Source organism: Phodopus roborovskii, unplaced genomic scaffold (genome assembly GCF_943737965.1).
Source record: "Phodopus roborovskii unplaced genomic scaffold, PHOROB, whole genome shotgun sequence".
Taxonomy (NCBI): Eukaryota; Metazoa; Chordata; class Mammalia; order Rodentia; family Cricetidae; genus Phodopus; species Phodopus roborovskii.
The window spans coordinates 15,909,746-15,937,638 of NW_026126459.1; the positions used below are offsets into that span (position 1 = coordinate 15,909,746).

General features: G+C 37.6%; 1 protein-coding gene and 1 pseudogene across 2 annotated transcripts in view; both read left to right on the plus strand.

The window, feature by feature from the left end:
• Positions 1–27,893, plus strand: part of Cntn1 (contactin 1) — a 258,096-nt gene that overhangs the window by 72,966 nt on the left and 157,237 nt on the right. The window contains exon 1 of one of the 2 annotated variants that reach the window (XM_051189701.1): positions 24,261–24,731. The exons of the other annotated variant lie outside the window; for it this stretch is intronic. The gene's annotated coding sequence lies outside the window, so the exon portion shown is untranslated. Of the gene's footprint in view, positions 1–24,260; positions 24,732–27,893 lie in introns of those variants that run through there. 2 annotated transcript variants of the gene reach the window in all.
• On the plus strand, positions 15,790–19,600 carry LOC127225980 (protein SET-like; annotated as a pseudogene).

The following is a 27,893-nucleotide window of genomic DNA, read 5'->3' on the forward strand; positions in this document are numbered from 1 at the left end:
AAACTTCATTTTTATTGATTATTTATTTACTTACTTTGAGACAAGGTCTCTCTGTATAGCCTCAGCTGGCCTGGAATTCACTATGTAGACCTGATTGGCTGCAAACTCACAGAGATCCAACTGCCTCTGCCTCCTGAGTCTTGGGATTAAAGGTATGCACCACCACAGCTGGCCTCTGTGTCATTTTTAACATATCCTGTCCTCCACAGAAAACCTTCTTCAAAGAGTTTCCTGATTTTTTAAAGCTAGAAAAACAATATGTAATTCCACATCTAGCAAAGGTTTCTCAGAAAGTCAGCCTAACTGAATACATTTGTCAGGGAAACAAAAGGCAAACACATGCTCTGTCTGCAAGCATGCTCTGGGGCAATGCAAAGGGTGCAGATGAAATGAGCAGCTGTGGGAGCCTTTCTTCCATAACACCCCTTTCTACTCAGAACAGGGTGAGCATTAATACAAGACTTGCTCTGATTTATTTTCTAATTACATAAATTAAATGAATGTGTTGGAGCATTGCTGCAGGTCATTGGAAACTGTTTGGAACATTAAGTTTAAACATGTCATTTAGAGTCTTGGAAAATGCCTGCCACAGATGAACTCTAATATCTATAGCCCATCGTTATGTTATAATCCAGGTAATGAAATAATTTGCCTACAGTCAAATTTATTACTTGATATTTGTAGACATACTTGACATATATACACATAAAATCTACAATTGGTTATGTCTACATAATAGTATATATAATAATGTGTACATAAGAGAAACTATGATTCCTTAGAACTTGCACTAAGACTTCCTGTGTCACCAAGTCTGAGGGTCTTATTAAATTCACTACTCTATCAGTGACTTTCTTTGTTTTTGTATTCCAACAAAAGCACTTTAAGGGGAAAGTGGTTATTTTTGCTTATAGTTTGGGGGTAGTTATACACTCACGATGGAGGAGATGGCATAGTGTCAGGTGGATCCATGTTGGCAGAAGTGTACAGCTGGACTTATCCAGGAAGAACAGAAAGATGAGGGGGGGACAGGAAGCGAAGCTGAGATAAAATACCCCACTGCCCAACCACCGTGGCCTACTTTCTCCTGTTAGGCTCTGCTCTAAGAGCTTCCATGACTTTCCTGAACATTATTGCTAGCCAAGGAACAGGTGCTCAAACACACAAGCCATTAAGGTATAATCCAAGCTAAAATTAAGTTTTGTTAAAGCTTCAATGAGGAAAGTATTTGGTTGGATGTTTGGTTTTGGGTATGTGTAGATATATGTTAATTTTCAGTGTTAAAAATGTAATAAAGCTTTAATTATAAATATCAAGTGCTTCTTATTCCAGTGTGTTAGTTTTTATTTTACCTCACTTTATTGTTGTCCCTTAGAAACCTGTTTGTTTCCTAATGAGAGACAGAAATGGCATGGATCAGATGGGATGGTAAATGGGGAGGAACTGGGAGAGAAAGGGGAAGCCATAATCAGAATATATTATGTAAGAATAGAAAAGCTATTTCTAATAAAAGGAAAAATAAAGCAAATAAATAAAAGTATCAAGCACTTTAATATGTTTGCAACTTTTGGTGGTCAAAATGTAATCTTGTACTTCTTCATATGGCCCCGCTAGTAAAATATATTTTCTAGGTCATTAAAACCTGGAAAACTAGAAGACTCGGGAAATCGATGCATTCACCTACTACTGGACAAGTAACCACTGTAAGCCTGCCTACAATGAGCTTTGCACAAGCTGTGCTCCATGTAGACACTGGCTTTGGAAGTCCTTGCTGGGCTTTGATATGGCCGTAGTGGGTAGCAGGTTAGGGTGCTGCTATGGAATAATCCTGTGCATTGTGAAAATGTGTTGGTCTCATTGTTAATAAAAAGCTCATTGGCCAGTGGCCAGCCAAAGGTGGGACAACCAAAGTAAGGACTGGGAAGAAAGAATGTGGGGTCTGGGGAGATGCCAGCACACACATAGGAAGCAAGACTCATAGAAAACGAGGTAACACACCATGAGCCATATGACAGAGTATAGATAAGAAGTATGGGTTACTTTAAATGCGACAGCTAGTAACAAGCCTGAGCTATTGGCGAGCATTTACAATTAAGTTTCTGAATGGTTATTTGGCTGCTGGGACAAGAAAACTCTGCCCATATGGTGCTCTGTATCTAGTGGTTTTTTATTTAATCAGTTCTCACATATTCATCTAATGTAGACATTGCTGTTATCTTCTTTATTATTTGGTAGGCACTTTTAGAGCTTGGATTTGGACAACCTGTAAGTATGCAATGTAGCATTAAGGCTCAGGATATAAGAAATAGAAGTTTTCCCTTCCACCATTACACAGACTGCTCTCTGTCCCTATAAGCAACTGAGAAGGGAAGAAGATACATTTGAAAACAAGGCTAAAAATTGCTCTTCAATTCCCACCTAAAAAATATCTTCTATTTTAAAGCATATGTGTGAAATTGCAAAAGTGTTAAACCATTTAATAGGCTTCCTAACTTAGGAGGCTTTCCCCAAGGTGTGTGGAAGAAAATGGCAGCTCCCCTACCAAGAGTCCAGAAGTAGATCATGGCTGTGAACTAGAGCTAGGGAAGGGAAGCCACAGCAGTGCTTCCCTGGAGCTATCTATCATCTCTACTCTGAGTCCCTACCCCACTATTCACAAGCAGAAGAGCAGAAGCCAGCTCATCAAATTCCTAGAGCTGGCCTGGAGAAAAGGGAGAGACAATAGCTAGAATTATTACTGTTAGTAACAGCTAGTCATGGGCTGTGGTAGGATGATCCTTGGTGGGAATCTAAAAGAGAAGAATGTTCAAGGAAGCCAAGAAAGTATAGGTAGGGGGTTTTGGGACAGAGAAAAGCAAAATAAAACAATTGTGGTCTTCCATAGAGTAGGAATTGAATTTTAGTGAAACAGGTAGTAAATAACTGCAAAATTGTACAAGTATGTCATTTCTTACAATTTTGACAGAGCAATAAGGTAAAGGAGAACTAGTGTGACCTACAAGAGGAGGCACTCTTATTTCTAGGGAGGCAGTACAGAAGACACAGCCTAAAAGACAAAAGCTGCCTGCCAAGAAGGTATTTGATGACCACTTTCCTGGAAAAGGGTACACAATTTTTAAAATTAGGAGCCTGACCAATGTGGTCAAAATAAAGTAATATCATTAGAAAAGAGACTAATATGAGGTTGGGGAGCTTGTTAGGGGCCAACAGGACAATGTATGCCCTATTGAAAACTTAAAATATTTATTATCATGGAAAAATACTGGATATTTTCTATCAGCAAATATGAAGATAGCATCCACATTCTTAAAAGATTTTTTTCAGTATGGACAGCAGAGTGAAGACAGACTATTCCATTACTCTACTTTTATAGTCTAAATAAGAGATAATGATGGCTTGAGCTCAATTATTGACAATGAAGATAGAAATCAGGACATGGATTTAGAATGTAGTTGGAGAGTAAAAAAATGGTAACTAACACCATGAGGTTCACACATTAGCAGATAAGGTGGGAGGGGGTCATTCACTAAGGTGGGAAGAATTAGGGGACAAGCAAGTTTGGGGAATTGAGAGTTAACTTATAATGGCAAGCTTATAAAGAAGTAATCAAGAGAAAGTGTAAAGTTGATTTGTTCCTTGTGCAGTGAAGAGTTCCTGGCTGGTAGCAGCTGGATCTTATCAACATAGATGCGATCTTTTGAGTCTAAATGATGGCATCTCAGGTTTTCTGATGAGTAAATAGTACTACCATTTCTCTGAATAGGAAGGACAAAAGAAAAAGAAAGTTGAGTCAGAAATTGTCTGCTTTTGAGAAGCTCTTATGGCATCCAGACATAAATGTCAAGAATAAAAGTGGTCTGGTGATTATGGAGTTTAAAAATAGTATTTGGCTAAAGATATAGTTAAACTAATTGTACATGATCTTATTATGTTAGAAGGTAGATCCAGGGAGAGAAGAAAGAATAAGAAGGGAAATGAAGGAAGTCTGAGGAGTTAAAGACATGCTGCAGAGGAGAGTAAAGACAAGGAGAGAAGAGAAAGGGATGGAGAGGAAGAGGAATGGGGGAAGTTTTCAGTGTACAAGGTTTAGAAGGGAAATAAAGTAGATAGACAGAAGATTAAAGTGAATGGTCCAAGAAGCAAGACAATAACTAGGAGTAGGCTGTCTTCAAAACTCCAATGCACCAGTGCTTCAGGTTTAGGAAGTAGATAGAATACAAAGTCAGGAAGTATGCAAATTGCCATTCTTTATAATTCTGTTTTCTACCTTTTAGATTTTCTTGGGGTTAGATATTTCATATTTTGAAAAATTTCCTCTCTGTCTCCTACATAGAGTCAGAATACTGAGTCCTGTCACTCCTATCTCAGAACGGTCTTTGGCTGCTGTATTGGTTTGCATTCTATTGCTCTGAGAAAACACTTTGAACCAAAGCAACTTGGGGAGAAATGGGTTTATTTCAGCTTACATTTGTAGTCCTTCATGGAAGGGAGTCAGGGCAGTAATTCAAGGTATAAACCTGGATGCAAAAACTGAAGCAAAGGGCATGGAGGAACACTGACTACTGACATGCTCCCTGTTGCTTGATCATTCTGCTTCCACAACCAAGGACACTAGTCATTGTCGGCTGGGCCCTTGCACATTGATTGTTAATCAAGAATTCTCCACACAAATTCCTCTGTGTTTTATAGAGACATATTATTAGTTGAAGTTCCCTTGTCCCAGGTGACAAAAATCAAAACAAAACAAACAAAAAACAGCCAACAAATTGTCATCTTGACACACAAATATATTATTATTAAACTATGAGCCTTCCTTTTTTTTTAGCCGTATCCCCAAGATTTTACGTTAATATCACAGTATCAAAATACATTCCAACTTTTTTCTTTTTTTTAACATTTCAACTCTTAAAAGGCAGCCAGTCTTTAAATTTTTCATCAAGTAAAAGTTAGACTCTTTAAATATTCAACATCATTTTAAAAGTTCAAAGTCTCCTACCTATGGGCGCCTGTAAAATCCAAAATAAGTTAAACATTCTCTCATTGCAAGAGGGGAGAAACAGTGTACAGTCACAATCAAACTGGAGCAACACCAAGCTCCAGCAGTGTAAATTAAATCCTGTAGTTCAAGGTTCTCATCTGTGAGTCATTCCTGATCTGGGCTCTCAAAGGGCTTGTGTGGCTCCATCTCTTGGGCTTTAGCTTTCACAGCACATGTATCTCATCTCTGAAACTCAAGCCAGCTCTACTCCTTTATTGATACTGTCCTTAGTGATTGTCCAGGTCCTGGCATCCTCAGTATCCTGGGAACTGCACAGGTTACCAATGGCCTCTTGGCCTCTCTTAAGAGATTTGGACCCTACTATATGATGCCAAGTCTCAGTCTCTTCATGACCCCCTCATTCCTGGGGTTTCCACTAGAACTGATACTCTACTTTTACCAATGGCCTCCCCCGAACTATCATGATGCCAAGCCTCAGCTGCTCTTCATGAACTCATAATGGATTTAAAATCCTACATGGGATACTTTTAACACATTTCCATGTTCAGCTGCCAGCATGAGCTACAGCCTTCGGCTCCTTCTGGACCACAGCTCCTGTGTGCTGGTCCTGAGGAAATACTCCCAGATGACTTTACCTCCATGTAGCTAGTCTTTTTAATCATAGATGAAGACTCATCTTCAGGTAACCATTATTGATTGTCCCAGTAATGCAAATATTCTGCTGCAGTGATGGATGTCTCTTGTTAATTAAAGTCAGTTATTCAATCCCAGCTAACCAGAAATCATATATTCTCAATTTAAAATATCACAATAACTTTTTGCATTCTTACTGCTTGTTACAGTTAATATTAACTGTCAACTTGACACAGTCTAGAGAGTCACCTGAAAAATGGGTCTAAATGGAGTAACTCTATCATATATGTTTCTGAGCATGTCTCTGGGGAATTGTCTTGATTGGTAATTGATGTAGGAGTGCCTAGTTCACTGTGGGAGGTACTGTTTCCTGGGTAGGGAGGGGATCCTGGCCTGTCTGTTTAAGTTATACAGGCATGAACCACCGCAAAGCAGCAAGTTTTCCTGTTTCTGCTTCTAGATCCTCCTCCAAGTTTCCATTTTGACTTCTCTTCCTGGTAGACTATGACCTGGAAGTATAACCAAAATAATTCTTATTATTAATTTTAATGAATCACAGCAGCAGAAGGAATCTATAACCACTCCCCTCCCCATGACAGCAAACATGTTATGTGTTTGCCACTGGTCTTAAGGTAGTATTTCCTGTTCCTCCCCAGGGGCATGGGAGATGTCTATTTTGTGTTTGGTAGTGCTATAGAAACAAGTAAAACCTCCCCCTGTTTTTTCTGTTTCGTTCATTAGATTTACCTTCCCCTACCTCTTCGAATGTAATGCTTCCTTCTCCCTGTGTTCAGGGTTATTCCTAGTGGTATGGAGAATGTATTTGATGAGAGGAAAAACACTTAAAGTTCATTGTTTCTGTCCTATTCTTTGCTTTCCAAAGCTGACTTTCCAACTGCTGCAACTGTAGTATCTCCCTGAATTCTTTCCCCAGCCCCAGCAGCTACAAGATGTCCCTGAGTTTTCAGCTCAGTTTCCTTCTGTCAGGCCCTTCTGGTATTTCCCACTAACATGTTAGCCTGAGCCTCTGCAACCCTTTAACTTCTTAGCTATGCATTGAAGTACGTGTGATACTGTATGGCTAGCCACTTGCCTATCCAACTTGGACTACAGTAGAGGGTTTCTGTACCCTGTGTCTCCTTGAAGCTACTTGTCCCTGTTTATTTTCAGGTTATTTGGCTGCCTTGAAGGATAAGCAAAGTTGAGACAATCAAGATCTCATAATTCACTTTAGTTTTGTCTTCATAGCTATGGTAGGAGTGGTATCTTTTGCACCCTTCTTGTTCTAAAGGAAGGCAGAAGCACTACTATTTTTATAGAATCATTCATATTTATGTATCTTACCTATATGATACCAAGTACAGAAAGGATACAGAAGAGTGACTGTTGGCCCGGTTACTTGTTTCTTATCGGCTAGCTCTGTCTTAATTATTAACCCATTTTTGTTGATCTATGTATTTTCATATGACCTTCTCTTACTGGGGAGGCGGCTGGCGTCCAGCTCTCTCCTGACTCTCCATCTTGACCCCTCCTTACTACTTCCTATTTCCTCCTTGTCTCCTAGTCCCTCCTATCTTCCTTTCCTATTGGCCAACAGTGCTTTATTATTAACCAGTATGAGAAACATATACAGAATGACATCTCCCATCAAGTGACTATTTTTAAAAAGCCATCATTTGCTTTCTAAGTGAAGGATATGGAAAATGGTCCTTACCTTGGGCTGGGGTTAGATGTATAAAACTGCTGGAGTTGAAATCATATATGTTCTTTTCTATGCAGGTCTCAGTTCTCTCTACTCCCCCCCCCATAGGCTTCTGACATGTACTTTCAGGACAGGGAGGTGTCAAGTTATATTTGAAAGGGTTCCCTTTATGACTGATGTCTCCTTCTTTCCATCCTTATCATTACTGGATAAGCAGTTTTTAAAATCTAGAGCATCCATCTTGGTTTTCCTCTTCCACAGAGTGGTGATGACACACTTTCTCTAGATGCTATCTTTAGGAAGCATGGAAGTGATCCTAGTCTTTTACCAAACCTGTTGGAACCTTGTTCTCATGTTCAAGCTTCATTTTTGCTGAAGGCCAGCACGTACTTACTACCCAAAGGTTAGGGAAGTTCCATGCAAGACTTCACTGTAGGCAGGGGTTAGAATGACATTGGTTCCAGTGCCCTTCTGAGATACTGGTCAGTAGCTGCGAGAACCTCTGAATCATTCTGCTTTTATACTCTTTCAAGGGGCATGTATAATTGATTCTTATCTGGCTCCATTTAACCATAGTGTTGTTTTCAATTGTTGTTATATATTTTGGGTAGTTACCTTATTCTTTTTAACCCCAGGAAAATGTGTATTTGAGGGTGACTGACAATATTATATGCATATATACCACCTTACAGAACTTGCACTGACAACATTATTATGAAGAGGTACCAGGTATGATATGTTCCATGATATGTACCATGAATTTGATAAAAAATAATGTGATCTCAGTGATTAGCTACCTTGGATATTTTCCTAGACAGTTTTTTAGATTGTTCTGATTCTTACCTTAAACTCTCAACAGAGTGAAAATACAGTTTTCTTTGGCACAGACATTGCCTGAGTAGTCATTAATGTTCAGGTGGTTGTTCAGCTTGCCAGAGGAAGGTTTCTAGAACTTACTGTTCCTGTTTTCACTGGTACCAGTTAAACTTTTGAATGAAAACACCATTATTACATTATTATGGCAGCTTAGAGTTCTTTGTTTTATTTTGAGACAGGTCTTAAAATTGATATGTAGGTTAGTCTAGCTTTGAATCCAGAGATCCATTTGCCTCTCCATCAAGAGTGCTGAGGATGGTTCATTTTTCTTAAAATGTTTCCACTTAACTGTGAACTGATATTGATACATGTTTAGCAGATGGTTGTCTATAGACAATAAGAAAAACAAAGATCTAATTTTGTAGCATTTGCTCAGTACCTTAGTACATAGTGTTCTACTACATATTCAATACAAGTGTAAATAATTTTATGCAATACTCATAAAATTAAGATATACTTGAAAATATGTATTTTGAGTAATTATCATCTTTTAATATGATTTATTTGATCATACAATTATATTTTTCATTATTAGTAAGGACTATATTTAACAACTGGTTTGTGAAATTTCTGAAAGCTAAAATAAGCTCTTGCAAGCTGTTACTGGTTGACTTCAACAGACTTCGTTTTAATTTTTGGAGTAAGAAGGAGAGATATTACATTCTGGCATCAGTCTTGGTTTCCCTTCCTCCATCCTACCTGTGGCACAACTGGTTATTGAACCTAGCCACAATGCTAGGCCAGCACGGGACCAGCTTGGGTTTTGACCTATAGCCCAAATCCACAGCCCACTTGAATGTCTGAAGTCCATGCTAGCCATAGACAGAGGAAGCTCTTCTTCAAAGTCTTGCCATGGAAGTCCAAAGTGGTTTTACTTTGCCTCCATTCCCTACTTTGGTTTCCTTTGTACCTTTCATTCGATTATTTCTCAGACATCACCATTCATAGGCCCCTTAGTGGTGTCTGGGAGCAACAGTATAGCTCCAGACAGTTTTATGCAAAGTTAACCATCCAAAATATATGTTATCCTACTGTTAGGACTTTTATTCCTTACTTGACACCGACTACCTATGTTTAATATAAATATATATATTTCAGTAATGTATCACTTTATTCAAAAGATCTCTACGCCTGCTTTGTAGAACTAAGTATATTTTATTTTATTTTATTTTCAAGATTTTTTTAAGGTTGCCTGTTTAATTCTAGGTTGCAAGCACCTGTGATAAAAATCTTTCTTTTAGGAAATTGCAGTTGCTAGAATCAATATAACTCTCTCTATGAAGAAGCAAAGTTGATTTCCTGTCCAATAGCTACATAAGACCAAATATTTTTACAAAAGAATTTCCTGATACCCTAATATCCTGAAATGGGACTTAGCGTCTGGTAAACAATAAAATATGCTGCAAAGCATAAAAATCAAAAGCAATTTAAACAACATTTCATTATTTTAAAAAAAGCTTACATCTTCAGTCTAGAAGAACAAGAAGTGTATGAAAAAAAAAAACAACTTTTGCCCAAATATAGTTTGAAATTGGTGCATTTAGGAAGAAAAGTTTATAGCTTTCTAGATTATTTCAAATATTTTTGTAAAACAAAATCATTGAAGTATAACTCTTGTTGTTTGTAGCCTTGTGACTGGAGGGGAAGAATTTATGTATACACAATATTCACTGATGTGAGCTGAATAACCCTCATAAAATCCTCATAGTATTTGTATACATAAACTCATGAGCCCATAGCATAAACTTATATGTTAGATTAATAATGAAATTATTTTGAGTGATGTAGCATTATGTGATTTTTAAATCTACAGTTCTCTTACTGTTCATTGTAGTATAAATAATAGAAACCCAGAGACAGATATTGTAGTTCAAGCTGAAGACCAGAGAAGCAAAGCACTCAAATCACCTGAGAGCTCTGATGTGGGGCAATTATGACCTCAATTTGGCTGGAGACTAATTGCCAGAGTACAAGGCTTTGTTTCTATCTTATATACTTCTCTAGTGCTGGGATTAAATGCATGAGCTTTGTTTCTCTTTCAGACTGATTCACTCTCATGTAGTCCTGGGTGGCCTTGAAATCACAGAGATCCATCTGCCTGTATCTCCTGACCAACCACTATGGTTGACTCATGTGGCTAGCTTTGCATTCTGATATGTAGTACATTTATTAGATCATAAACAATATATTACCACAGTTCTTTGTCAAAATAACCTACCTGTTCATTACCAGCATCTAGTCAGTAGTGTAGTAAAGTTTCTGACTTTTTTTGTATTCCCTTTCTCCCTTCAGTTATATGAATGTATGCTTTATTTAATTAGTTGTCGCAATGTAAATACACACACACACACACACACACACACACACACACACACACATATAGTGAAGTGACCCATTCATTGGATCTTTATAGCCATTCACTCACCCCTTTTCTTTTTATTAGAGAGCTTAATACACCTATATGACTCCACAATGCCTAATATTGCCACTATGTTCTGATTATTTTATTAATCACTTCTGCCTTTCTTGAAATCTGTGATTTGACAACTTTTCTGAAATATGCTTTGATTTTTCCTTTCTCTTTGTCTTGTTTTTACAATAAGGTCTTACTTTGTGGTTACATCTTTTAAAAATCTAATTTAAGCTAGTACTTGCTTAGTTTTGATCATATACATATCATAAACCTCTTATCCCTCAACATGTATTTTAATGCTTAATCTTACAAATTTATATTTTTCACACTGAATATTCACCCGAGGTATTATAACCATTTGTTTTGGGTGGTTTTGTCTTTTAACTCATTTAGCTTGGTTTATTTAGTGCTGTTGTGGTATAGAGTGTTCTAGAGTGTTTTCCTTATGTGCTCTCATCTGTGAGATTAACCCTTCTCATACACTTTCATGTTACTAGATCCCTTAAGTTTCAGTGCCAGGAACATGCCCTTTGGTTTTTGTTTGTTTGGAAATGGCTTTATTTCTTTTACTTTCTTTCAGATGGTTTTGCTACAAATGGTGCTCCCAGCTGGTATTTTTGGTTTGTCAGCCCTGGGAGAGTAGCTCATTGGCTGCTGGTTTGCAAAGTTTCTTTTGAGAAATCTGTTGATTGTTTTAAAGATGATCTTCTGAATGCAAAGAAATCTCTTTCTCTTTCTTCATTCAAAATTCTTGTCATTTATTCTTGGCACTTTGATTATACATTGTTTTGTGAAGCTTTCTGGGGTTGAAGCAGATTGGAGAGTTTTAAACATTGTGTGTTTAGGTATTCATGAATTTCTCCATATTCAGGAACCTTTCAGCCATAGTTTCTTTAACTATTTCTCTGTTTTTCCTTCTCTTTTCTGTAACTCCGAAAATGTGACTTGAATATACCACACAAATCATAAACCCTTTTTTTAATTAATTTTAACCTTGTTCTTATGAGACTTGTATTTTCAAATGCCTCGGCTTCAAATTAAAAAATAAAAATCTTTCTTCTCCATGACCATATCTAATATCATATTTTAATTACATTTTCAATTCATCAATTGTATCCTTCAACTGCAGAATTGTTTTTCATTACATTTCGGTCTTTCTGTTGAATTTGACTTATCTATATACTGTTTAAATCTCATTAAGTTGAATCTTCCCGGAGTATTACTTTTTACATCTCTCTTGCCTTTCTGTGCTCCTTGAAGCCAGATGAGCCTCTTTGAAGTTATCACTTTTATATTATATTCAGGTAATCTGTAGATTGCTGTCTCCTTGGGGTTTGTAACCAGAAAGTTTCTGTAACATTTTGCAAAGTGGCATTATGCCCTTCTTTCTCATTGGCTTCTATTGAGACCTATACATTTAATGAAACAGCACCTCGTTTCTTCTACTTTACAAACTGATTTTGGAAGCCCAGTGTAGTTGTACATACCTTTAATCCCAGCACTTAGAAGGCAAAGACAGGAGAATCTCTATGAGTTCAGGGCCAGCCTGGTCTACAGAGTGAGTGCCAGGACAGTCAGGGCTACATAGTAAGATTTGTCTTGGGAAAAAGAAAACAAAGCAACTAGTTTTGGTGGTGAAACTCCGTCCCTTGTAGATGGCTATGAGGATGCTCAGTAACTGTTATGCTTCTGACATGACAGCATCATCTCCACACACTGCTTCTAGCTGAGGATACTACTGGTCCAGTAACAGTGGGTTCTATTGACAAAGCATGGAGTTATAAGCAGAGCAGTGCAGGTGGTTGAGGTCTTTTTGGTCAAGGCTTTGGGGTGAGGTCTCTTCATCATATTTGTCTCACATGGAAATTCATGTTCTAGGGTACATTCCAGGACTGTTACTCATGGTGAAAATATCCAAGAAGCCAACAGAAATATTGGCTGTATCATGGCATGTGTGGGGCACATTGACATTGGTCCCTGCATAACTGTGTTTGAGATGTGTGTGATATGTGTGCTCATAAAATGAAAATGAAAGTGAGGTTCAGAATGCATTAGTCTGCCATGGAAGCATTGTCACTGTGGGGTGTGGATGTGTTCACTGTAGAGGTGCCTGAAGTGCCTGAGGGGTGGCCATGGACCTACCAAGTATAAATTCATATAGGCAACAGTGGCTCTAGAGCCTATAGTATTGACTTGCTTGCCAGCAGTAATGTTAATTTCTGACGTATTGCTCATTCAGTGATAGTGGAGCAAAGGTTCTAAGGGCAGCTGTGAACATGGGTTGCAACCATAGGGTCTGAGCTTGCAGTGGCTCAACTGAGATAGTTCCACCAGTTTATAAAGCCTGGGAACTCAAATGCAACCATAGAAGTATGCCTGGAGCATGAAAGTTGGGTAAGACCCTGATTCCAGGATCTGTTGTACATAAATTGGTGTAAGGTATATAGTATACTACTATGGACCCTTTAATGGGTAGGCACACAATATCTCTGTCTCCATGAAGAAATTTCAAACTGGCATGGCTGCAAAAGATCATTTCCTGCAAAGAGAAGGCCACTGGGAACACTGGGAACCATGGTGGTACTCTATGCATTACTGATAATAACACACCAATATCACAGATATGACTCCAGATGTCACAGCTGAGCCACCTACCCATAATTCCTGTTTTTGCTACACTTCTTGTAGGTTCTTAGTTGGTTCCCTTGCCATTGCTATTTCTTAATCTCTGAGTGTTGTCTTGGAATGGAGGGAGAAAGAAGCCTGTTATGTTCTATTCTGACACCTTGCCAATGTCATTACCCACCAGGCATTCTTATGTTTTTCATAGTTTAGGCACACTTTTCAAAAAGAAAGAAAAAATTTTGAAGGAACTGAGAATGTACATATATTGCCAAATTTAGGGGGGAAAAGACACATAATGAGGTAGGTGTGGCTTGATGAAGGTCTAATTTGACTAGACTTGTAAGTTTATTTTGAGTCAACAGTTGTGAAAATGTTTGAATTTCTTCCCAGAGAAGATTAGTAGACTGTAATTTTCAAGCATTTCCCTGATATGTTTCTAGAAAAACAGACTGATTTGTACCTGAGGGTGTTCAGGTTCTCCAGGGGCAGTACAGGTTTAGACATCTGCTGACTTGGAGTTACTCATGCATTCACTTAAGCACATTTAACCTCCCAAAGGAGAGTTGCTTCTTTCAGTGTAGATAGTAAGTATGGATAAATAGGGATTATTATAATTATCTATAATATTTTTTCACACTTAAAATACTTTACATTATAGTTTTAATTATACTGTAACTAATGGTTGGCATTGTAGTCACCTGTATTCACATGGAGATTGAATTACAATTAAGTCATTTTTTTAAGCAGAGGAAATGATTTAGGTACACTGATATCTGAGAGTAAATGAAATTATTAGGGGAAAGCTACTTTTAGTAGAATTAGGAATTATTTAGTGTCTGAACAATGTACTAGAGTCTCAGTTTTGTGATTACTGATGAACCTCTTTACTATATCTATTTTTTCTTCTTTCTTGAATTGAAATACTTTCATTTTATAAAAATAATTGTTTTTTATTTTATGTGTAGGGGTTTTCCCTGGATTTTTGTAAGTGTACTCTGTGCATGCCTGGTACCCGTGAAAATCAGAAGAAGGTACTGGATCCCCAGGAGCAAGTGTTATGTACAGGACAGTCTTAATCTATCATCTGGGTGCTGGGAACCTAACTCAGATCCTCAGCAAAAGCAGCAAGTGCTCTTAATCACAGCGCCATCTCTATGGGCCTGGAATCCCTTCCTAGTGGCTGGAGAGATTTTTTTTCCCTATTGTTTTGTTTGGCTTTGTGCTTTAATAGAGCATTTGTGATTTGGAACAGTTTTGTTTGTTTGTTTGTTTGTTTTCTCTTCCAGGTTACCATCATTGAAAAGGAAGTAAAAACTTAGGAAAGGGTCTCAGTTTAAAAACTTGTGAGAATTCTGATATTTGCTTATCCTCACTTTTCAAAAGAGGTATCAGTGTAGAAAATATTTAGATTATTGAACTATAAGAGGTGTCTTCTGAGTACTGAGTAGGATTTTCCATCCTATCTTCTTTTATCTTCTCAGAAGTAACTATATTTGGTATTTAATAATGTGTGTATCTTTGCTTCATAATTTCCAATTACATATGTATATCTCTAACAACATACAATATCATCACACATCATGTGAATTGACTAGTTTTATGTTTGGACATGCCTTTTAATTGAAACATGGAAATAAATGCTACTTAATGGACAAAGACTTTATTACAGTCAAAATAAGGTTCATTAAGCAAGTATTACTCCTAATTCTGGTATAATATGTATACTACATGTTGGCAGCATGTACTCAGCCATTTGTCACTCTGTTGAAATGCTGACAGGAGCTCATATGGCATTGCTTATCTACAACTCAGGCTTTCACCTTCCTGCCTCTTCATGTATATGTTCTTCTGCGAACTGTTTAATTTCTTTCCACAAGCTGGGTGGTCTGGATTGTGTACCACCCTACTTAATGAGCTCTAGCCTCACTATCAATTTGCTCACTGGAAGTGTGTTTGTTCAAATCATCACCACGTACTTTGTTTTGTAGTTTAGTCTTTATTTTCTATTTCTAACATTAGATTCTCATGTCTCCATAGTACCGATAGATTTCTATTTTATATTTTTTAAAAATTTTTTGCTTTGTGAATGAATCAGACAGGAAGACAGAGTTGCCAAGTTACAACCCTAAAAATCATCTATCTCTCATCCCATTTTGTGATCTGCTCAGAACTACTTATTCTGAGGTTTAAGCATTTCCATGTTTTCCTCATCCTCATGTCCCCAGATGTGTTTCAGATCCATATCACTTCTGGTGTGCTCTAAATAGAAATAAACTAAATGCATATATTACATCTGGTTGCTGTACCCTGTGTTCTTTGCCCCACAAAATTCTAATAATGTTGTTCTTTTAAATGCTGACTACCCTTCCCCTGCACAATGTCACCATATATCACCATCTAACTCTATGCCATATAAATGACCTGTATACCCAGGATCTTAACAGATGTCATTTTAAAAGAATATCTTGAGTTCCTGCAACTTTCTTCCTTCTCTAAGCACCAAGGCTCTGGTCACTGGCTTCATGCCAGTTCCCTCATGCCATGACCCTGAAATGGCAATCTGCATTCCTGCCTCAGTCCAAGAAACCCAAATCGGTTCCTACTGTGAAGCTGGAGGACAAGTTGGCCTCTCTCAGCCTGCTGAAGGGAGAACAGCAAGAAGCAATTGAACACATTGATGAAGTACAAAATGAAATAGACAGACTTAATGAACAAGCCAGTGAGGAAATTTTGAAAGTAGAACAAAAATATAACAAAGTCCACCAGCCATTTTTTTTTTTTTCAGAAAAGTTCAGAATTGATCACCATAATCCCAATATTTGGGTAACAACATTTGTCAACCATCCACAAGTGTCTGCACTGCTTGGGGAGGAAGACAAAAGGCTCTGCATTACTTGACCAGAGTTGAAGTGACAGAATTTAAAGACATTAAATTAGTTACAGAATGGATTTTTATTTTGATGTAAATTCTTACTTTGAAGTTCTCTCCAAAGAATTTCACCTGAATGAGAGTATTGGTCCATCTTCAAAGTCCTCTGAAATCAAATGTAAATCAGGAAAGGATCTGACAAAATGCTCAAGTCAAACGCAGAATAAGGCCAGCAGGAAGAAGCAGCACGAGGAGCCAGAGCTTCTTCACCTGGTTTATGTACAGCTGATGCAAGTACAGATGAGTTAGGAGAGGTCATCAAAGACAATATTTGGCCAAAACCTTGGAGTACTATTTGGTTTCTGATATGGATGATGAAGAAGGAGAGCCAGAAGAAGATAAAGAAGGAGGAGGAGGAGAAGAAGAAGAAGAGGAAGGCTTGGAAGATATTGATGAAGAAGGAGATGAAGATGAAGATGATTGTTACGAGTAGGTTTTTCCTGCCGGGCTGGGTCCACTACTTTTCCAGCCCCAAATAACACACATAGACTCTGTATTTGATATAATGCTGTTGGCCTGTTATTAATTTCTTATCAGCTAGCTCTGTCTTAATGATTAACCCATTTCTATTAATCTAAGTATTTCCAAGTGGTCTCATCTTACTGGAGAGTGGAGCCAGCATTCTGCTCTCTCCAATCTCTACATGCTGACTCCTCCCTACTACTTCCTCTTTCCTCCTTGTCTCCTAGTCCCTCTTATCTTCCTTTCCTATTGGCCAACAGTGCTTTATTTGTTAACCAATAGGAGAAACATATTCACAGAATGACATCTCCCATCATCTCCTCTTTTCTGTCTAAATGAAAAGAAGGGTTTTAGCCTCAACATAGCAAAATATATCACACAACAGTTATCAAATAAGAATCACAGTTAACAATATTTAGTCCATTAACATTTAGCAGATTTGAAGAAAATATTCCATCATCTATCCTATCTTAGTGTGTCTAAAGTCTATGTAACTTATCTTTAATCCTAACTATGGAAAATTGTAAGCTATCTGTCTTCAACTACTTCAAAGACAGCAGAAGGATAATATATAAACTTTAGAAATGACAGAGACAACCCACTGCCTGGTCAGTCAGTTCTTCTATAATCTTCCATCTTCAGTCTATAGTCCATAGTATGTCTAGCACACTCCTCAGCAAAGGAGGAAACTAAACTGTCCACCTGTATTGCAGTTTGTCAGTCACTTTTCTCTGTGTCCAGCAGACTGTCTGCCAGACTCTTTCATGAAGCAGGAACCCTGTAGCATTTCCCATCTTGCATCAGCAATCACTTTCCAGTTTATACAATCACTTGTCCAGTTTATACAGCATAAAGCCAAACAGTCCAGACAAGAGCAGTATCTTGTCCAAATGGCTAGTCTTGCCATATTGAAAGCAAGCTTCATAATGCCTTTCTTCAATGTCCACTTTCCATTCTGACGCAGGTGGTGTTGGCAGGAGCAGTTATGTCTCACTGTCAAGAAAAACCCTAAACCATTTTAAATGCCATATTCTGTAGGCCTTTGAAAGGTTTGAAGAATTCCTACCCATCACAAATACGTCTTGAAAATCTAACTAACTTAACTCTAAGTTTTGACTATCATAGGTAACTATCTATTCTGTACTAAATTATACATTACATTTCTAAATAGCTATATAAACACAATATGTAAATAAGAGGAGAAATATACTTATCAAAAAATTGACCTTAAATTGTATCAATAAATAAAAATCCATTCCAAAACAAAAGTATTCATATCTATACCATAATCCATTTTTTACTTTTAAAAAGATTGGTTGTGTCATTAACCATTTATACCAAGCCTATTTAAATGAAAACAAACATTTATAGACAATATTTGGGAATTTGGGCATCGTTCTTTCCCAACTGCTTCCTTCTGGTAGGGGGTGCTGTCATGGGGATTCTAAGTAGGTGCAGAAATCCTGGTTGTAGTGGTCTGCAAGGCTTCATTGTCCCATGGACATTGCTTCAGGGGGTCTTGCTTTATCAAACCACATTAATCTGGAAGGAATCCCCAGCTTTTCATTTTCTGTGAAAAAAAAATAGAGATCTTTCTTCCCAGTAACCTGTCCTTGAACTTAAATTTTGGAATCAAAGCATTTTTAAAATATATAAATTGGATTGATCCAGCAGCATTAGTTTTAACAGTTGTTGTTATTTCCTCAGCAGTCAAATGATACAAAGACAATATAATACCTTACAGTGTCCAGATTTTCTTCATCTTTACATGGCTTTTTTATTACTTTGTTTCATTTACTTCTATTTTTTCATTTTTTGAGACAGAGTTTCACTGTGTAACTCTTATCTGTCCTGAAATTCACTCTGCATAGCAGGTTTACTTTGCAATCATAGAGATCTGCTTGCCTCTGTCTCCGGAGTGCTGGGATTAAAGGTGTGTGCCACCACACCCAGTTACTCTACTTCTTTTTTTCTTTTTTAAACCATTGTATCCTGTTTCTTTTTCTCTCCCAAGCCTACGTATATTTTAAAGCATGCTGTAAACCTTTAGAGGTTTTTCTTAATCTGAATCTGTCTTTACTGTAAATATCTTTTTCTGGCCACGAGTTTTTTATCTGCTAAATAACATTGCTAAAATGAAAGCCACAGTTGTTTCAGCTGCAGTCTATCCAAGATGGCGGCTGCTATTTTACCACCAGCACTGAGAGCTGTGCTCACTGCCTTGGTCTACACTGCCATCCAGCAGCATGCTGCCCACTTGGAGATGTGGTCACTGCCATTGCCAGCTCTTGTACACACCAATAAATTTTTAGAAGCTCTTCTTAAAAGTCATGCGGGTTTTTTTGTTTGTTTGTTTTGTGCTGAGTTAGGAACCTCCCTTAAAGGAGCTTCACAAGTCTCTGCTTGTCTCTTGCAAAACAGAGTCCAACCCAGAAAAATGCTGTTAGCAAGAAGCCTTGCTTGTCTTTGTTCTTTTGTTTCTAAAACCCTTTTTAAAGCTTTTGTTTAATTTTAAGTGGATGTTCTTATTAGCCATGTTGCTGCGCCATAATGTTACAAGTAGTTTCCCTGCCACTGTTCTTGTACCACCACCACGCCAGCCCCAATTAATGCATAGAGACACTGTATTAGATATAATTTTGTTGGCCAGTTACTAGTTTCTTATTGGCTAGCTCTGTCTTAAGCATTAACCCATTTCTATTAATCTAAGTACTTCCACATGGTCTTATCTTACTGGAGAGAGAGGCCCGGCATTCTGCTTTCTCCAATCTCTACATGCTGACTCCTCCCTACTATTTCCTCTTTCCTCCTTGTCTCCTAGTCCCTCCTATCTTTCTTTCCTATTGGCCAACAGTGCTTTATTCATTAACCAATAAGAGAAAAATATTTACAGACTGACATCTCCCATCAGATGATGATGAAGGGGAGGAAGGAGAGAAGGATGAAGGCAAGGATGACTAGCACAGAAGACTGATTGATTCCAATCCTCTTTTTTAAATTTTCATTTTTTTTTTTTTAATTTTCTCCATTCCCTGGGAGCAAGTTGCAGTCGTTTCCCTCCCCTCCCCAATCCCTCTTGTGCTCAGTTGCCCTGTCTTAGACATCTCTTCTCAATACCATGGTTCTCAACTTATTTGGGGGGAAATACCTTAAACAAAATACAATGAAATAATCTCCAATCTTCTGTTTTAAATTCATTTTTTGTCTTTGTCTCAAACTATGGATTCAACACCCCCAACATTCTCTGTAGGGGAAAAAGAAAAGCCCCGTGGCTCCCTGGGCTCTGCTGGAGGCTGGGGGCGCTAGGCCCCTGTGTAGTAGTGCCTAGAATTCTAGTTTTTTTTTTCCTTTCTCTGTATATTGGGCTCAGAGATTGCACCGTCTGTCTATGTGAAAACAGAGAGTGGGCATTTGCTAACACATATATGTCTACTTTCTCCTGTTTAATAAAAAGAAAAAAAGAAAAGAAAAATAGAAGGGGGTATAAAAGGTCAGCAAGGGTAGGTTTGAGATGTCTGGGGGGTGGGTAAGTGGGCATTGTGACAACATGGCTCCTTTGGTATGTTTAATTGTGATGTTTAATAGACATTCTTGCAGTTTAAGGTGACACTTTTAAAATAAAATTCTCTCCTAATAGGAAAAAAAAAGAATATCTTTATAAATCATTTTGTCTTATACCAAGACACGAGCTTATAATGTTCTATATTCTTATACCCTCAATATGTCCACAATGTCCCACATTCTCATAGTGTTGCTATATCCAGTGTCCCACATTCTCATAGTATCAATATGTCTATGGTATCTGTCTCATATTCTCATGGCATTGATATTTTCATGGTGTCCTATATTCTCATATCATTGCTATTCACACTGTGTCCCATATTCTCAATATATCAGAATGTCCATGATGACCCACCTGCTTATAGCATTAATATGTTCATGATGTCATATCTTCTCATAGCATCAATATAACTATAGTGTCCCAAATTCCCCTACCATCAATATGTGCGGGGTATCCCACCATGTCATAACCTTGGTTGCCTTGGCTTTTTTAAGTTTACTGTAATGTCTTGCTTCCCTTCATGTTCATGTGACATTCTTTTCCTCTCGAAATGCCTGTTCCTACAAGCCCTCTCTTATAAAATCTAGTTTTCAAAGGCAGCAACGTTTTAAAGTCCTTCCCATATCAGAAACTGTGATGAGTAGCACAAGGCGATCAGAATATTTAAATTTCCTCGTGAGTCTATGAGCTTAATGAAAACTTAGATGAAGCAGTGGAAGTAGACTTCAAGCTTTACCAGTGTCCTTGCAGTGACTGTGCTTTGCTCTAAGTTGTTTATCCAATTCTCACCCAAACCATGATAAATACACATTGACATTCATTGTACATGACAAAACTCATGTTCAAGAATTGTGAATGCCATGTGCAGGGTCACAATGTTCATGTGAGGAAGGCCTGATATAAATCCTGTCATTACAACCTATGTTCTTCCCATTATGCCAATCAGTTTCTTTAAATATCATTGCTATCAATGATTCATTCCCAAGTGTTCCCATTGATAGGTAGTCATACTAATATTTTTGCCATTATGCCTGAAATACTGGAATACACAAGCTCAGTATCTGTGTTCCTCAGCTTTAAATCTTGATATGCATCATGGCAATTATATTCTCTCTCTCTGTTCAAGATATTTGCATGCTTTCTGAAATAATATCTAAACTCTGTGCAACACTGCTATGTGCATGATTGGTGTTCTAGCATCTAGTAAAACTTTCTTGACATATAGAAGTTGCATAAATATTTTTTAAAAATATTCAAAGGATAATGGGTATGGGTAAGAGTATTTTGTTATATTAATAAAGCAGAGAATCTTCAATGGCAAGTTGCACACATTCCTTGTTCATAGTCTTCATATTTTAACTTGGAAACACCAAAAAAATTATTCCTCCAAATTTTCCTGATATTATTTTTATTGTTTCATTATTTCTGGGTTATTGAAAATACCTCATACATTGTTTAAAATGACCCGAGTCAAGGAGATTAGTTACAGATATCACAGATTTGACATTCTAACATATGACTTAGTTTATCTGAAATTTTGATTTGATTTACTCTCTATTGTGGAATCCATTCTGTATTTTTGTAGGCATTATAAATTTAAAATATTGGAAAGCCATTTGGTCTGCCAAGAGATCAAATTTATTTCAAATGATCATCTCTGTTTTCCATCCATCTGGAAAGATTGGTTAAGTGTTTGTTCATTTGCTTTTTCCCCTCAGGAATAGCCAGACTTCGGGAAAATAGACACTGTCTTTATTACAGCCTTGGGCCTTGTTTTACCTGGAAGTGATGTAGTCTGCTTTCCATGGTCACTTTCATTCAGGACTCACTTAAGCTTCTGACTTCCTTGGGATTTACAATCTTCATTGTTTGTCTGAATCCACATGATTCTCTTTTTTTGCTGGCTTCTAATTCTTGGTTCAATCTAGGTCAACAGTTTGTCATTCCCCCTACCCGTGTGTGTGTGTGTGTGTGTGTGTGTGTGTGTGTGTGTGTGTGTGTGTACACGTTTCTCTCGCCATTTTCAGAGAGTGGGCATACATAATTCACAATCTGAATTTTAGATCTGTGTCATGAAAGGTTTTATGGAAAAAGACACAGGTTTTCTTTCCATTTATTGACTATAACTCTATTGAATCATGTCATTTATAGTTATTGAACATTATATCAGTTACTTAGAATCTCTGTATAATAGTATTCTAATATCCTCATGCTCAATACCTTCCAAACCTGTCATTTTTATTTTTACTTTTTCACTTATGTATTTATTTACTTTAAATTTTAAAAAGACTTATTCTATTTTATATATATAGGTGTTTATTACATCTGGATGGGTGTTCTTTGTGCATGCAGGTCCATTTACTATGGTGCACTCAGAGGCCAGAAGATGCTGGAGCCTCTTTAACTAGAGTTACAGATGACTGAGCTACAAGGTGGGTTCTAGGAACTGAATCCAGGTTCTTTAGAAGAGCAATCAGTGCTCTTAACTGCTTAGGCATCTCTCTATCCCCAACCTTTGCTATTTTAAATGAGACACTCTTTCCTGAGTAATTGTGTATTTTAATAAATTGCAATAATAATTTCAAAAATATTCAAGTTCTTTCAATCTTGTATGTCTTGTAAAGACATAAAAATATATAAACCCCATTGTGTAATTTAGTTCAAATTTGTTAGATGGACAGCAATATATAAAGACAAAAGTAGGAAATTCTCAGGGCAAAAAAAAATAGTATGAATTCAGAATTTATTATCATCAAAGTCATTGGGTGATTTGTTTCTTACACCACCCTGTAGAATGTTCTAGGGGAATCTCTATTTGTCAGGTGCAGATATTACATGTCATATGCACCTGGAAAAAGATGTATTAATTTGACTCACTTCTCTATTGGACCTCTGTTGCCATCAGTACCTATACTGCCTCTAAGTGGTGGTATCTGTTGTTGGTTTACTCAAGACCAACAGAATCGTGCCTGCTTTAAAGGTGATTGTTTAATGCAATCTGAAATGTAGGTTGGGAGAATGGATGGTCCCTCATAGTGGTTCTTTAGCCCCAAGTCAAGAAGGTTTCGCTCTGGTTTTATCAGTGTGATAGGATTGAAATATAAATTGCATATGTGTTTGTGTGTGTGTGTGTGTGTGTGTGTGTGTGTGTGTGTATAAAAAGTATAAAGTCCTTGGGAAAACATGATTGCATGGCTCTCAGTGACTTTAAGGGCATTATGTTCACTCCTCCTGTGCAGAAACATAAAACAACTAGTATCAGTCCAGAGGGCCTTTGAGTAAATGTGCACTATTTATAGATGCACACATTTTCAGATTCACAGGGATCTCCCACTATAGTATTTCTGCAAATATAATGTCATTTTACAGTGCTGGAACCTGTTTTGTTTTTGTTTTTATTTTTTGATGAGTCTGAACATAATTAAATGAGCATAATAAAATTGCATTTTATTGAACAGCTGTTTATTTTCGGTCATTGTAAACAATGGTGTGTTCTTTGAAGCTTAAATTCCTAGAGAAAGATTTCAGAACCACCGACACACCCAGAATAAAACTAATTGTGTCTAGATATTTAATATGGATAACCACATTACCAATTATGAATTCCAATAAAAGAATACCTTTGCACATTATTGAAATGACAAGCTAACTATTTTAGAATAATTCCTCTAAGAGCAATGACTGAATGAGGTCAGGACAAAGGTTCCTAATTTTTTTTTTCCACAGGTTACTCTTTTATGTATTTATTTCCTTAATTTTCACTTGTCCTTGTTGATGTCTCTGAATGATGGAGAAGGCGCTATGTATCATCCTGACAATGTTTTCTTTCTGATGAAAAGAAAATAGATTCTGTAGTTTCTGACCAAAGGAGTACAGCTTCAAAATCCTGCAGCTTGCAGATGTCATTTCGGCTATGGGAATGTCTTCCCTGAGAAGCTGCAGCCAGGCTGGAGGCTTCAGCCTATGATTAAAGTTGGAATTTTATTTGTGGAAATAAACCAATCAGGGAGCTCCGATTGTCTTAGGGATGAGGTGATCAATAGCCCATTACTGGGTAGAGCCCAGGCTACAGGAAGTGCATTGAAGACTCCAATGCATGAATTATGCATGCCCTGCTCGTTCTTTAGTCCCCTGAACAGAATGACAGGGTTTGTGAAGTCGCCTCGGATAGTTTCTTGCATTAAGTGACTGCAGTGAAATGCTTAATATTTTCAGGCATAGAAGCAGCATTGAGTCTAGCCAGCCGGGTTCGGGGATGTAAATCCACAGCTCACAGCCCAGAATGCTTTATTTCAAAGTATTGCTATGTAGAGAGCCAGCTTTGCAGTCTTATAACCTGTTCTTCGCCGAAGGTTGGCTGAAGGATGGGAGCGGTTGTGCCTGCCTTTGAGGTCACAGCTTGAAGTCCTTTTAACTTGCCTTCTGCTGCAGAAGAGACACAGCGTGTGTCATAACTCTCCCCGAGTCTATTCACAGGGACAATTTGAAGTAGATATTATACCAAGATCGGCAGATGGTTCAACACAGACGGTGAGTCCAAGATTTTTCTCTAGGTTAGGTAATGTGCTGAGTTGGGATAAAAGGACGATGCAGCACTGATGATAGAGATCCCGGTTCATCCGGCAAGGGTGGCAGGACTCTCAGTGATCATGTTAATTGAGAAATGGCATTATTTTATATATTTGACAGCATGGATGTAAACTATTTATGTTGCATGCCAAGGCTTTTCAAAAATGTGCAGGAACTTAGATGTGTATGCCTTGTTTGGAAGAAAGCTAGCAGACTGGGGAGGGGCAGCTTGGGAGTGAGCTGCTGTATCAGTAAGTGGAAATTACCTCCTGCTGGAGAAGTTTTGGCAGGGCTGTGGCAGGGTTTCGGCTAGGATTATTACCGTGATGTCGGCATTTCAAAGTGTACAAAAAGGTCCTGATACCCAAAATACTCAGCTCTCCTGGAAGTAAAGGGAACCACAGCAAAACTAAGACATACTCAAAAACAGCCTTTCATTTTTTTAAGCAGATGTAAGTGAAGCGACCCATTTGGACTAGTATGTCCTTGAGGGAAAACCTTGTTAGAAACAGGACAGTTTGACTTTTTCCTACACTGCCCCTTCTACTGTCAAGAACATGTTATTCCAAAAAGACCAGAGCAATAGACTAAAATAAAATTTACTTGGAAATTATAAATTTTTCTCTAGTGTTTTAAGAATTATGCTTATGAGAATCATAGAGTTCTCTGTATATGAGACAAAGAAAATTTTCACTAACTCAGCCAACTGAACACATAGGAATGTATGACTGTATCAGTCATTAGTCTTTGTCAATTAAAGCTGCTTGCTAAATGTGTCAGTTCAGAAGTGCAGATAAATATTTGGAACATTAACTCCTAAGATTGCTTTCAGAATACAGAAGTAATATCAGTAAAAATTCATGCAATATGTATGCAACATATTTGTTGAGGCTTAATTTAATAAGATATTTGTTAAGTCATCTTTCTGTAACCAGTGGTAGAGAAAGACAAATAGTTTTTTTTAATACAATGGGCATCATTTTCCTGAAAAACAAAAACAAAAACAAATCCCTAACAGTGAGAAGAAGCCAGGAAATCCACTTCTGAAGCATTCCCAGAGCACAGGAGTTCTGCCAGTCTCTCTCTATCACCTGGGCTCTGTCAGCAGCGTGGTGTGGCATAGACATGCTGTCTGAAATGTTCTGAGATGTTCAGTTACAGAAGGAAGCTCAAAGGTGGAGTTCCCCATGAGGGAAGGGAAACTGGTAGAGGGAGTTACCTGTCTATTGAAATCACTTGATGCTGAGTCACAATGTTTAATTCTCAAATGCCTTCTGCTTGGGGGTGGCCCTTAGAATTCAAAGCAAATGTGAAAAAGGAAGCAGGAGGGGGCAGAATTTATAGAGATGCTATTGCCTAGGGATGCATAGTAAATTCTGAGTGGTGAATGTAATGAAAGTACTATGTGCTACATATGGCTGAAGGGAAACCAAAATAAATACAGTACAGTGCAATATGTTGATAGTCACAGTAAGGTAGTTTCTAGGTCACAAGAGGGAAATATGGGGTGACATGGATTCAGTGCCTACCTATAATAGCGGTTAGGATTAATTTCTGTGGATGCTCAATTGGGATCACTTGGGAGAAATTCATAAGAATTTTTAATCTCAACCTTACAAAAATGGCAATTTCAGTGACAAGGTAATAATCCTATTAGATATGGTTGGAAGGGAAAAGTGAAAAGCATGACATAACACAAACAGGGAGGAGAAATGGAGTGAAGGCTGTAGTAGCCAAACATAAAATACAAAACTTGAAAGGAAAATTGATAGAATTGGTATTTTATATTTTTGGTTGTGAGCCTAGCCTTTAACAACTAACTGAACCATTTCTCCAGTCCAAGAATTGGTATTTTACACAGACCATACTTCTGAAGCATCAGTGTTTTAGAATTCTGCTATGGTTCATTAATGTAAGGCTTGATAATCCATTTAAAAGTAGGTTAGTAATTTAGAGTGGGCAATCAGGTGACATGAATATCTCAAAATGATATATTTGTAGGTTTCCAATACAGAATAAGCTTGGTATAGATATGAAATGGACCATTTTGTAGTACGTCTAAGTAGAGGAGTGTGCTCTCTCCTCCACCTTCCAACTAGACACCATGTGTCTTAAAAGAGCCAAGTGTGAGGTGCTCTTTTGTCCCAGTATCTATGGGAATAACAAGTTTGTTTTTTCTCATTCCAAATCTACTCTTACCAAACCTAAACAATTAAACAATCTCAGAACTAAAATAGTTTAAAAACATCTTTGTATGATGCAGAGTAGCACACACATGTATAAATAATTCAGGTAAGATTGTGGGGCATTGCAGATCACCTGTGGAAGATGAAGAGACATAACAATAAATATATATGAAAAGGGATAGTGTTTCTGTTTTCACAGACATTAACACATATAAAAATTGATTATATAATAGTTTGGATTTGAATGGAAGTTCACCATAGAGAATTTGGTGGGCTGACAAAAGCCTCAGAGAGGTGTTTGAACTGATAACAAAGATTGACATGGAAAGACTTCATCTCCCTTGATCTCCCATTGTAAAAAATGGTTAAAAAATAAAAAAGAAATAGCCCCTCCTAAAAATGTTCCCTTAATACTACATGGTATATTTTTCATATATACTCCTTTCTTGAGCTTTACTTTTCATTACATTGTAATTATGTGTAACAGTGTGTATGCTATGTATGTGTGCTCCAGGAGACCAGACATAAGCATTGGCTAACCTGGAGCTGCTGTTAGTTATAGATGACTGTGAGCAACCTGGAATGCCAGCAACCCAACTTGCTTCCAAGGGAATAGCATCAAGGTTTCTTAACTGTGAAATCACCTCTGCAGCAACCCCCACCCCAGAAATGCTCTTTGAATTTGACTGAAGTGTGTGGTGATGTCTTCCTGAAACTCTTTGAATTTCAGGTTACATAGAGAGACCCTGAAAACAAACAAAAATAGAGCTGCCTGAGGTTTATGTCATTTGAAAGACCTGCTTGGTACTATTTCAGCAACTAAACACCTCCTACCCCCGAACCCCCGCCGTACTTCACTCCATTTTTGTAATTTCTTAATACCTTTCCTCTCATGGGAAACTTAGTGTGATAAGTACTTCATTAGGATCTAATGTGT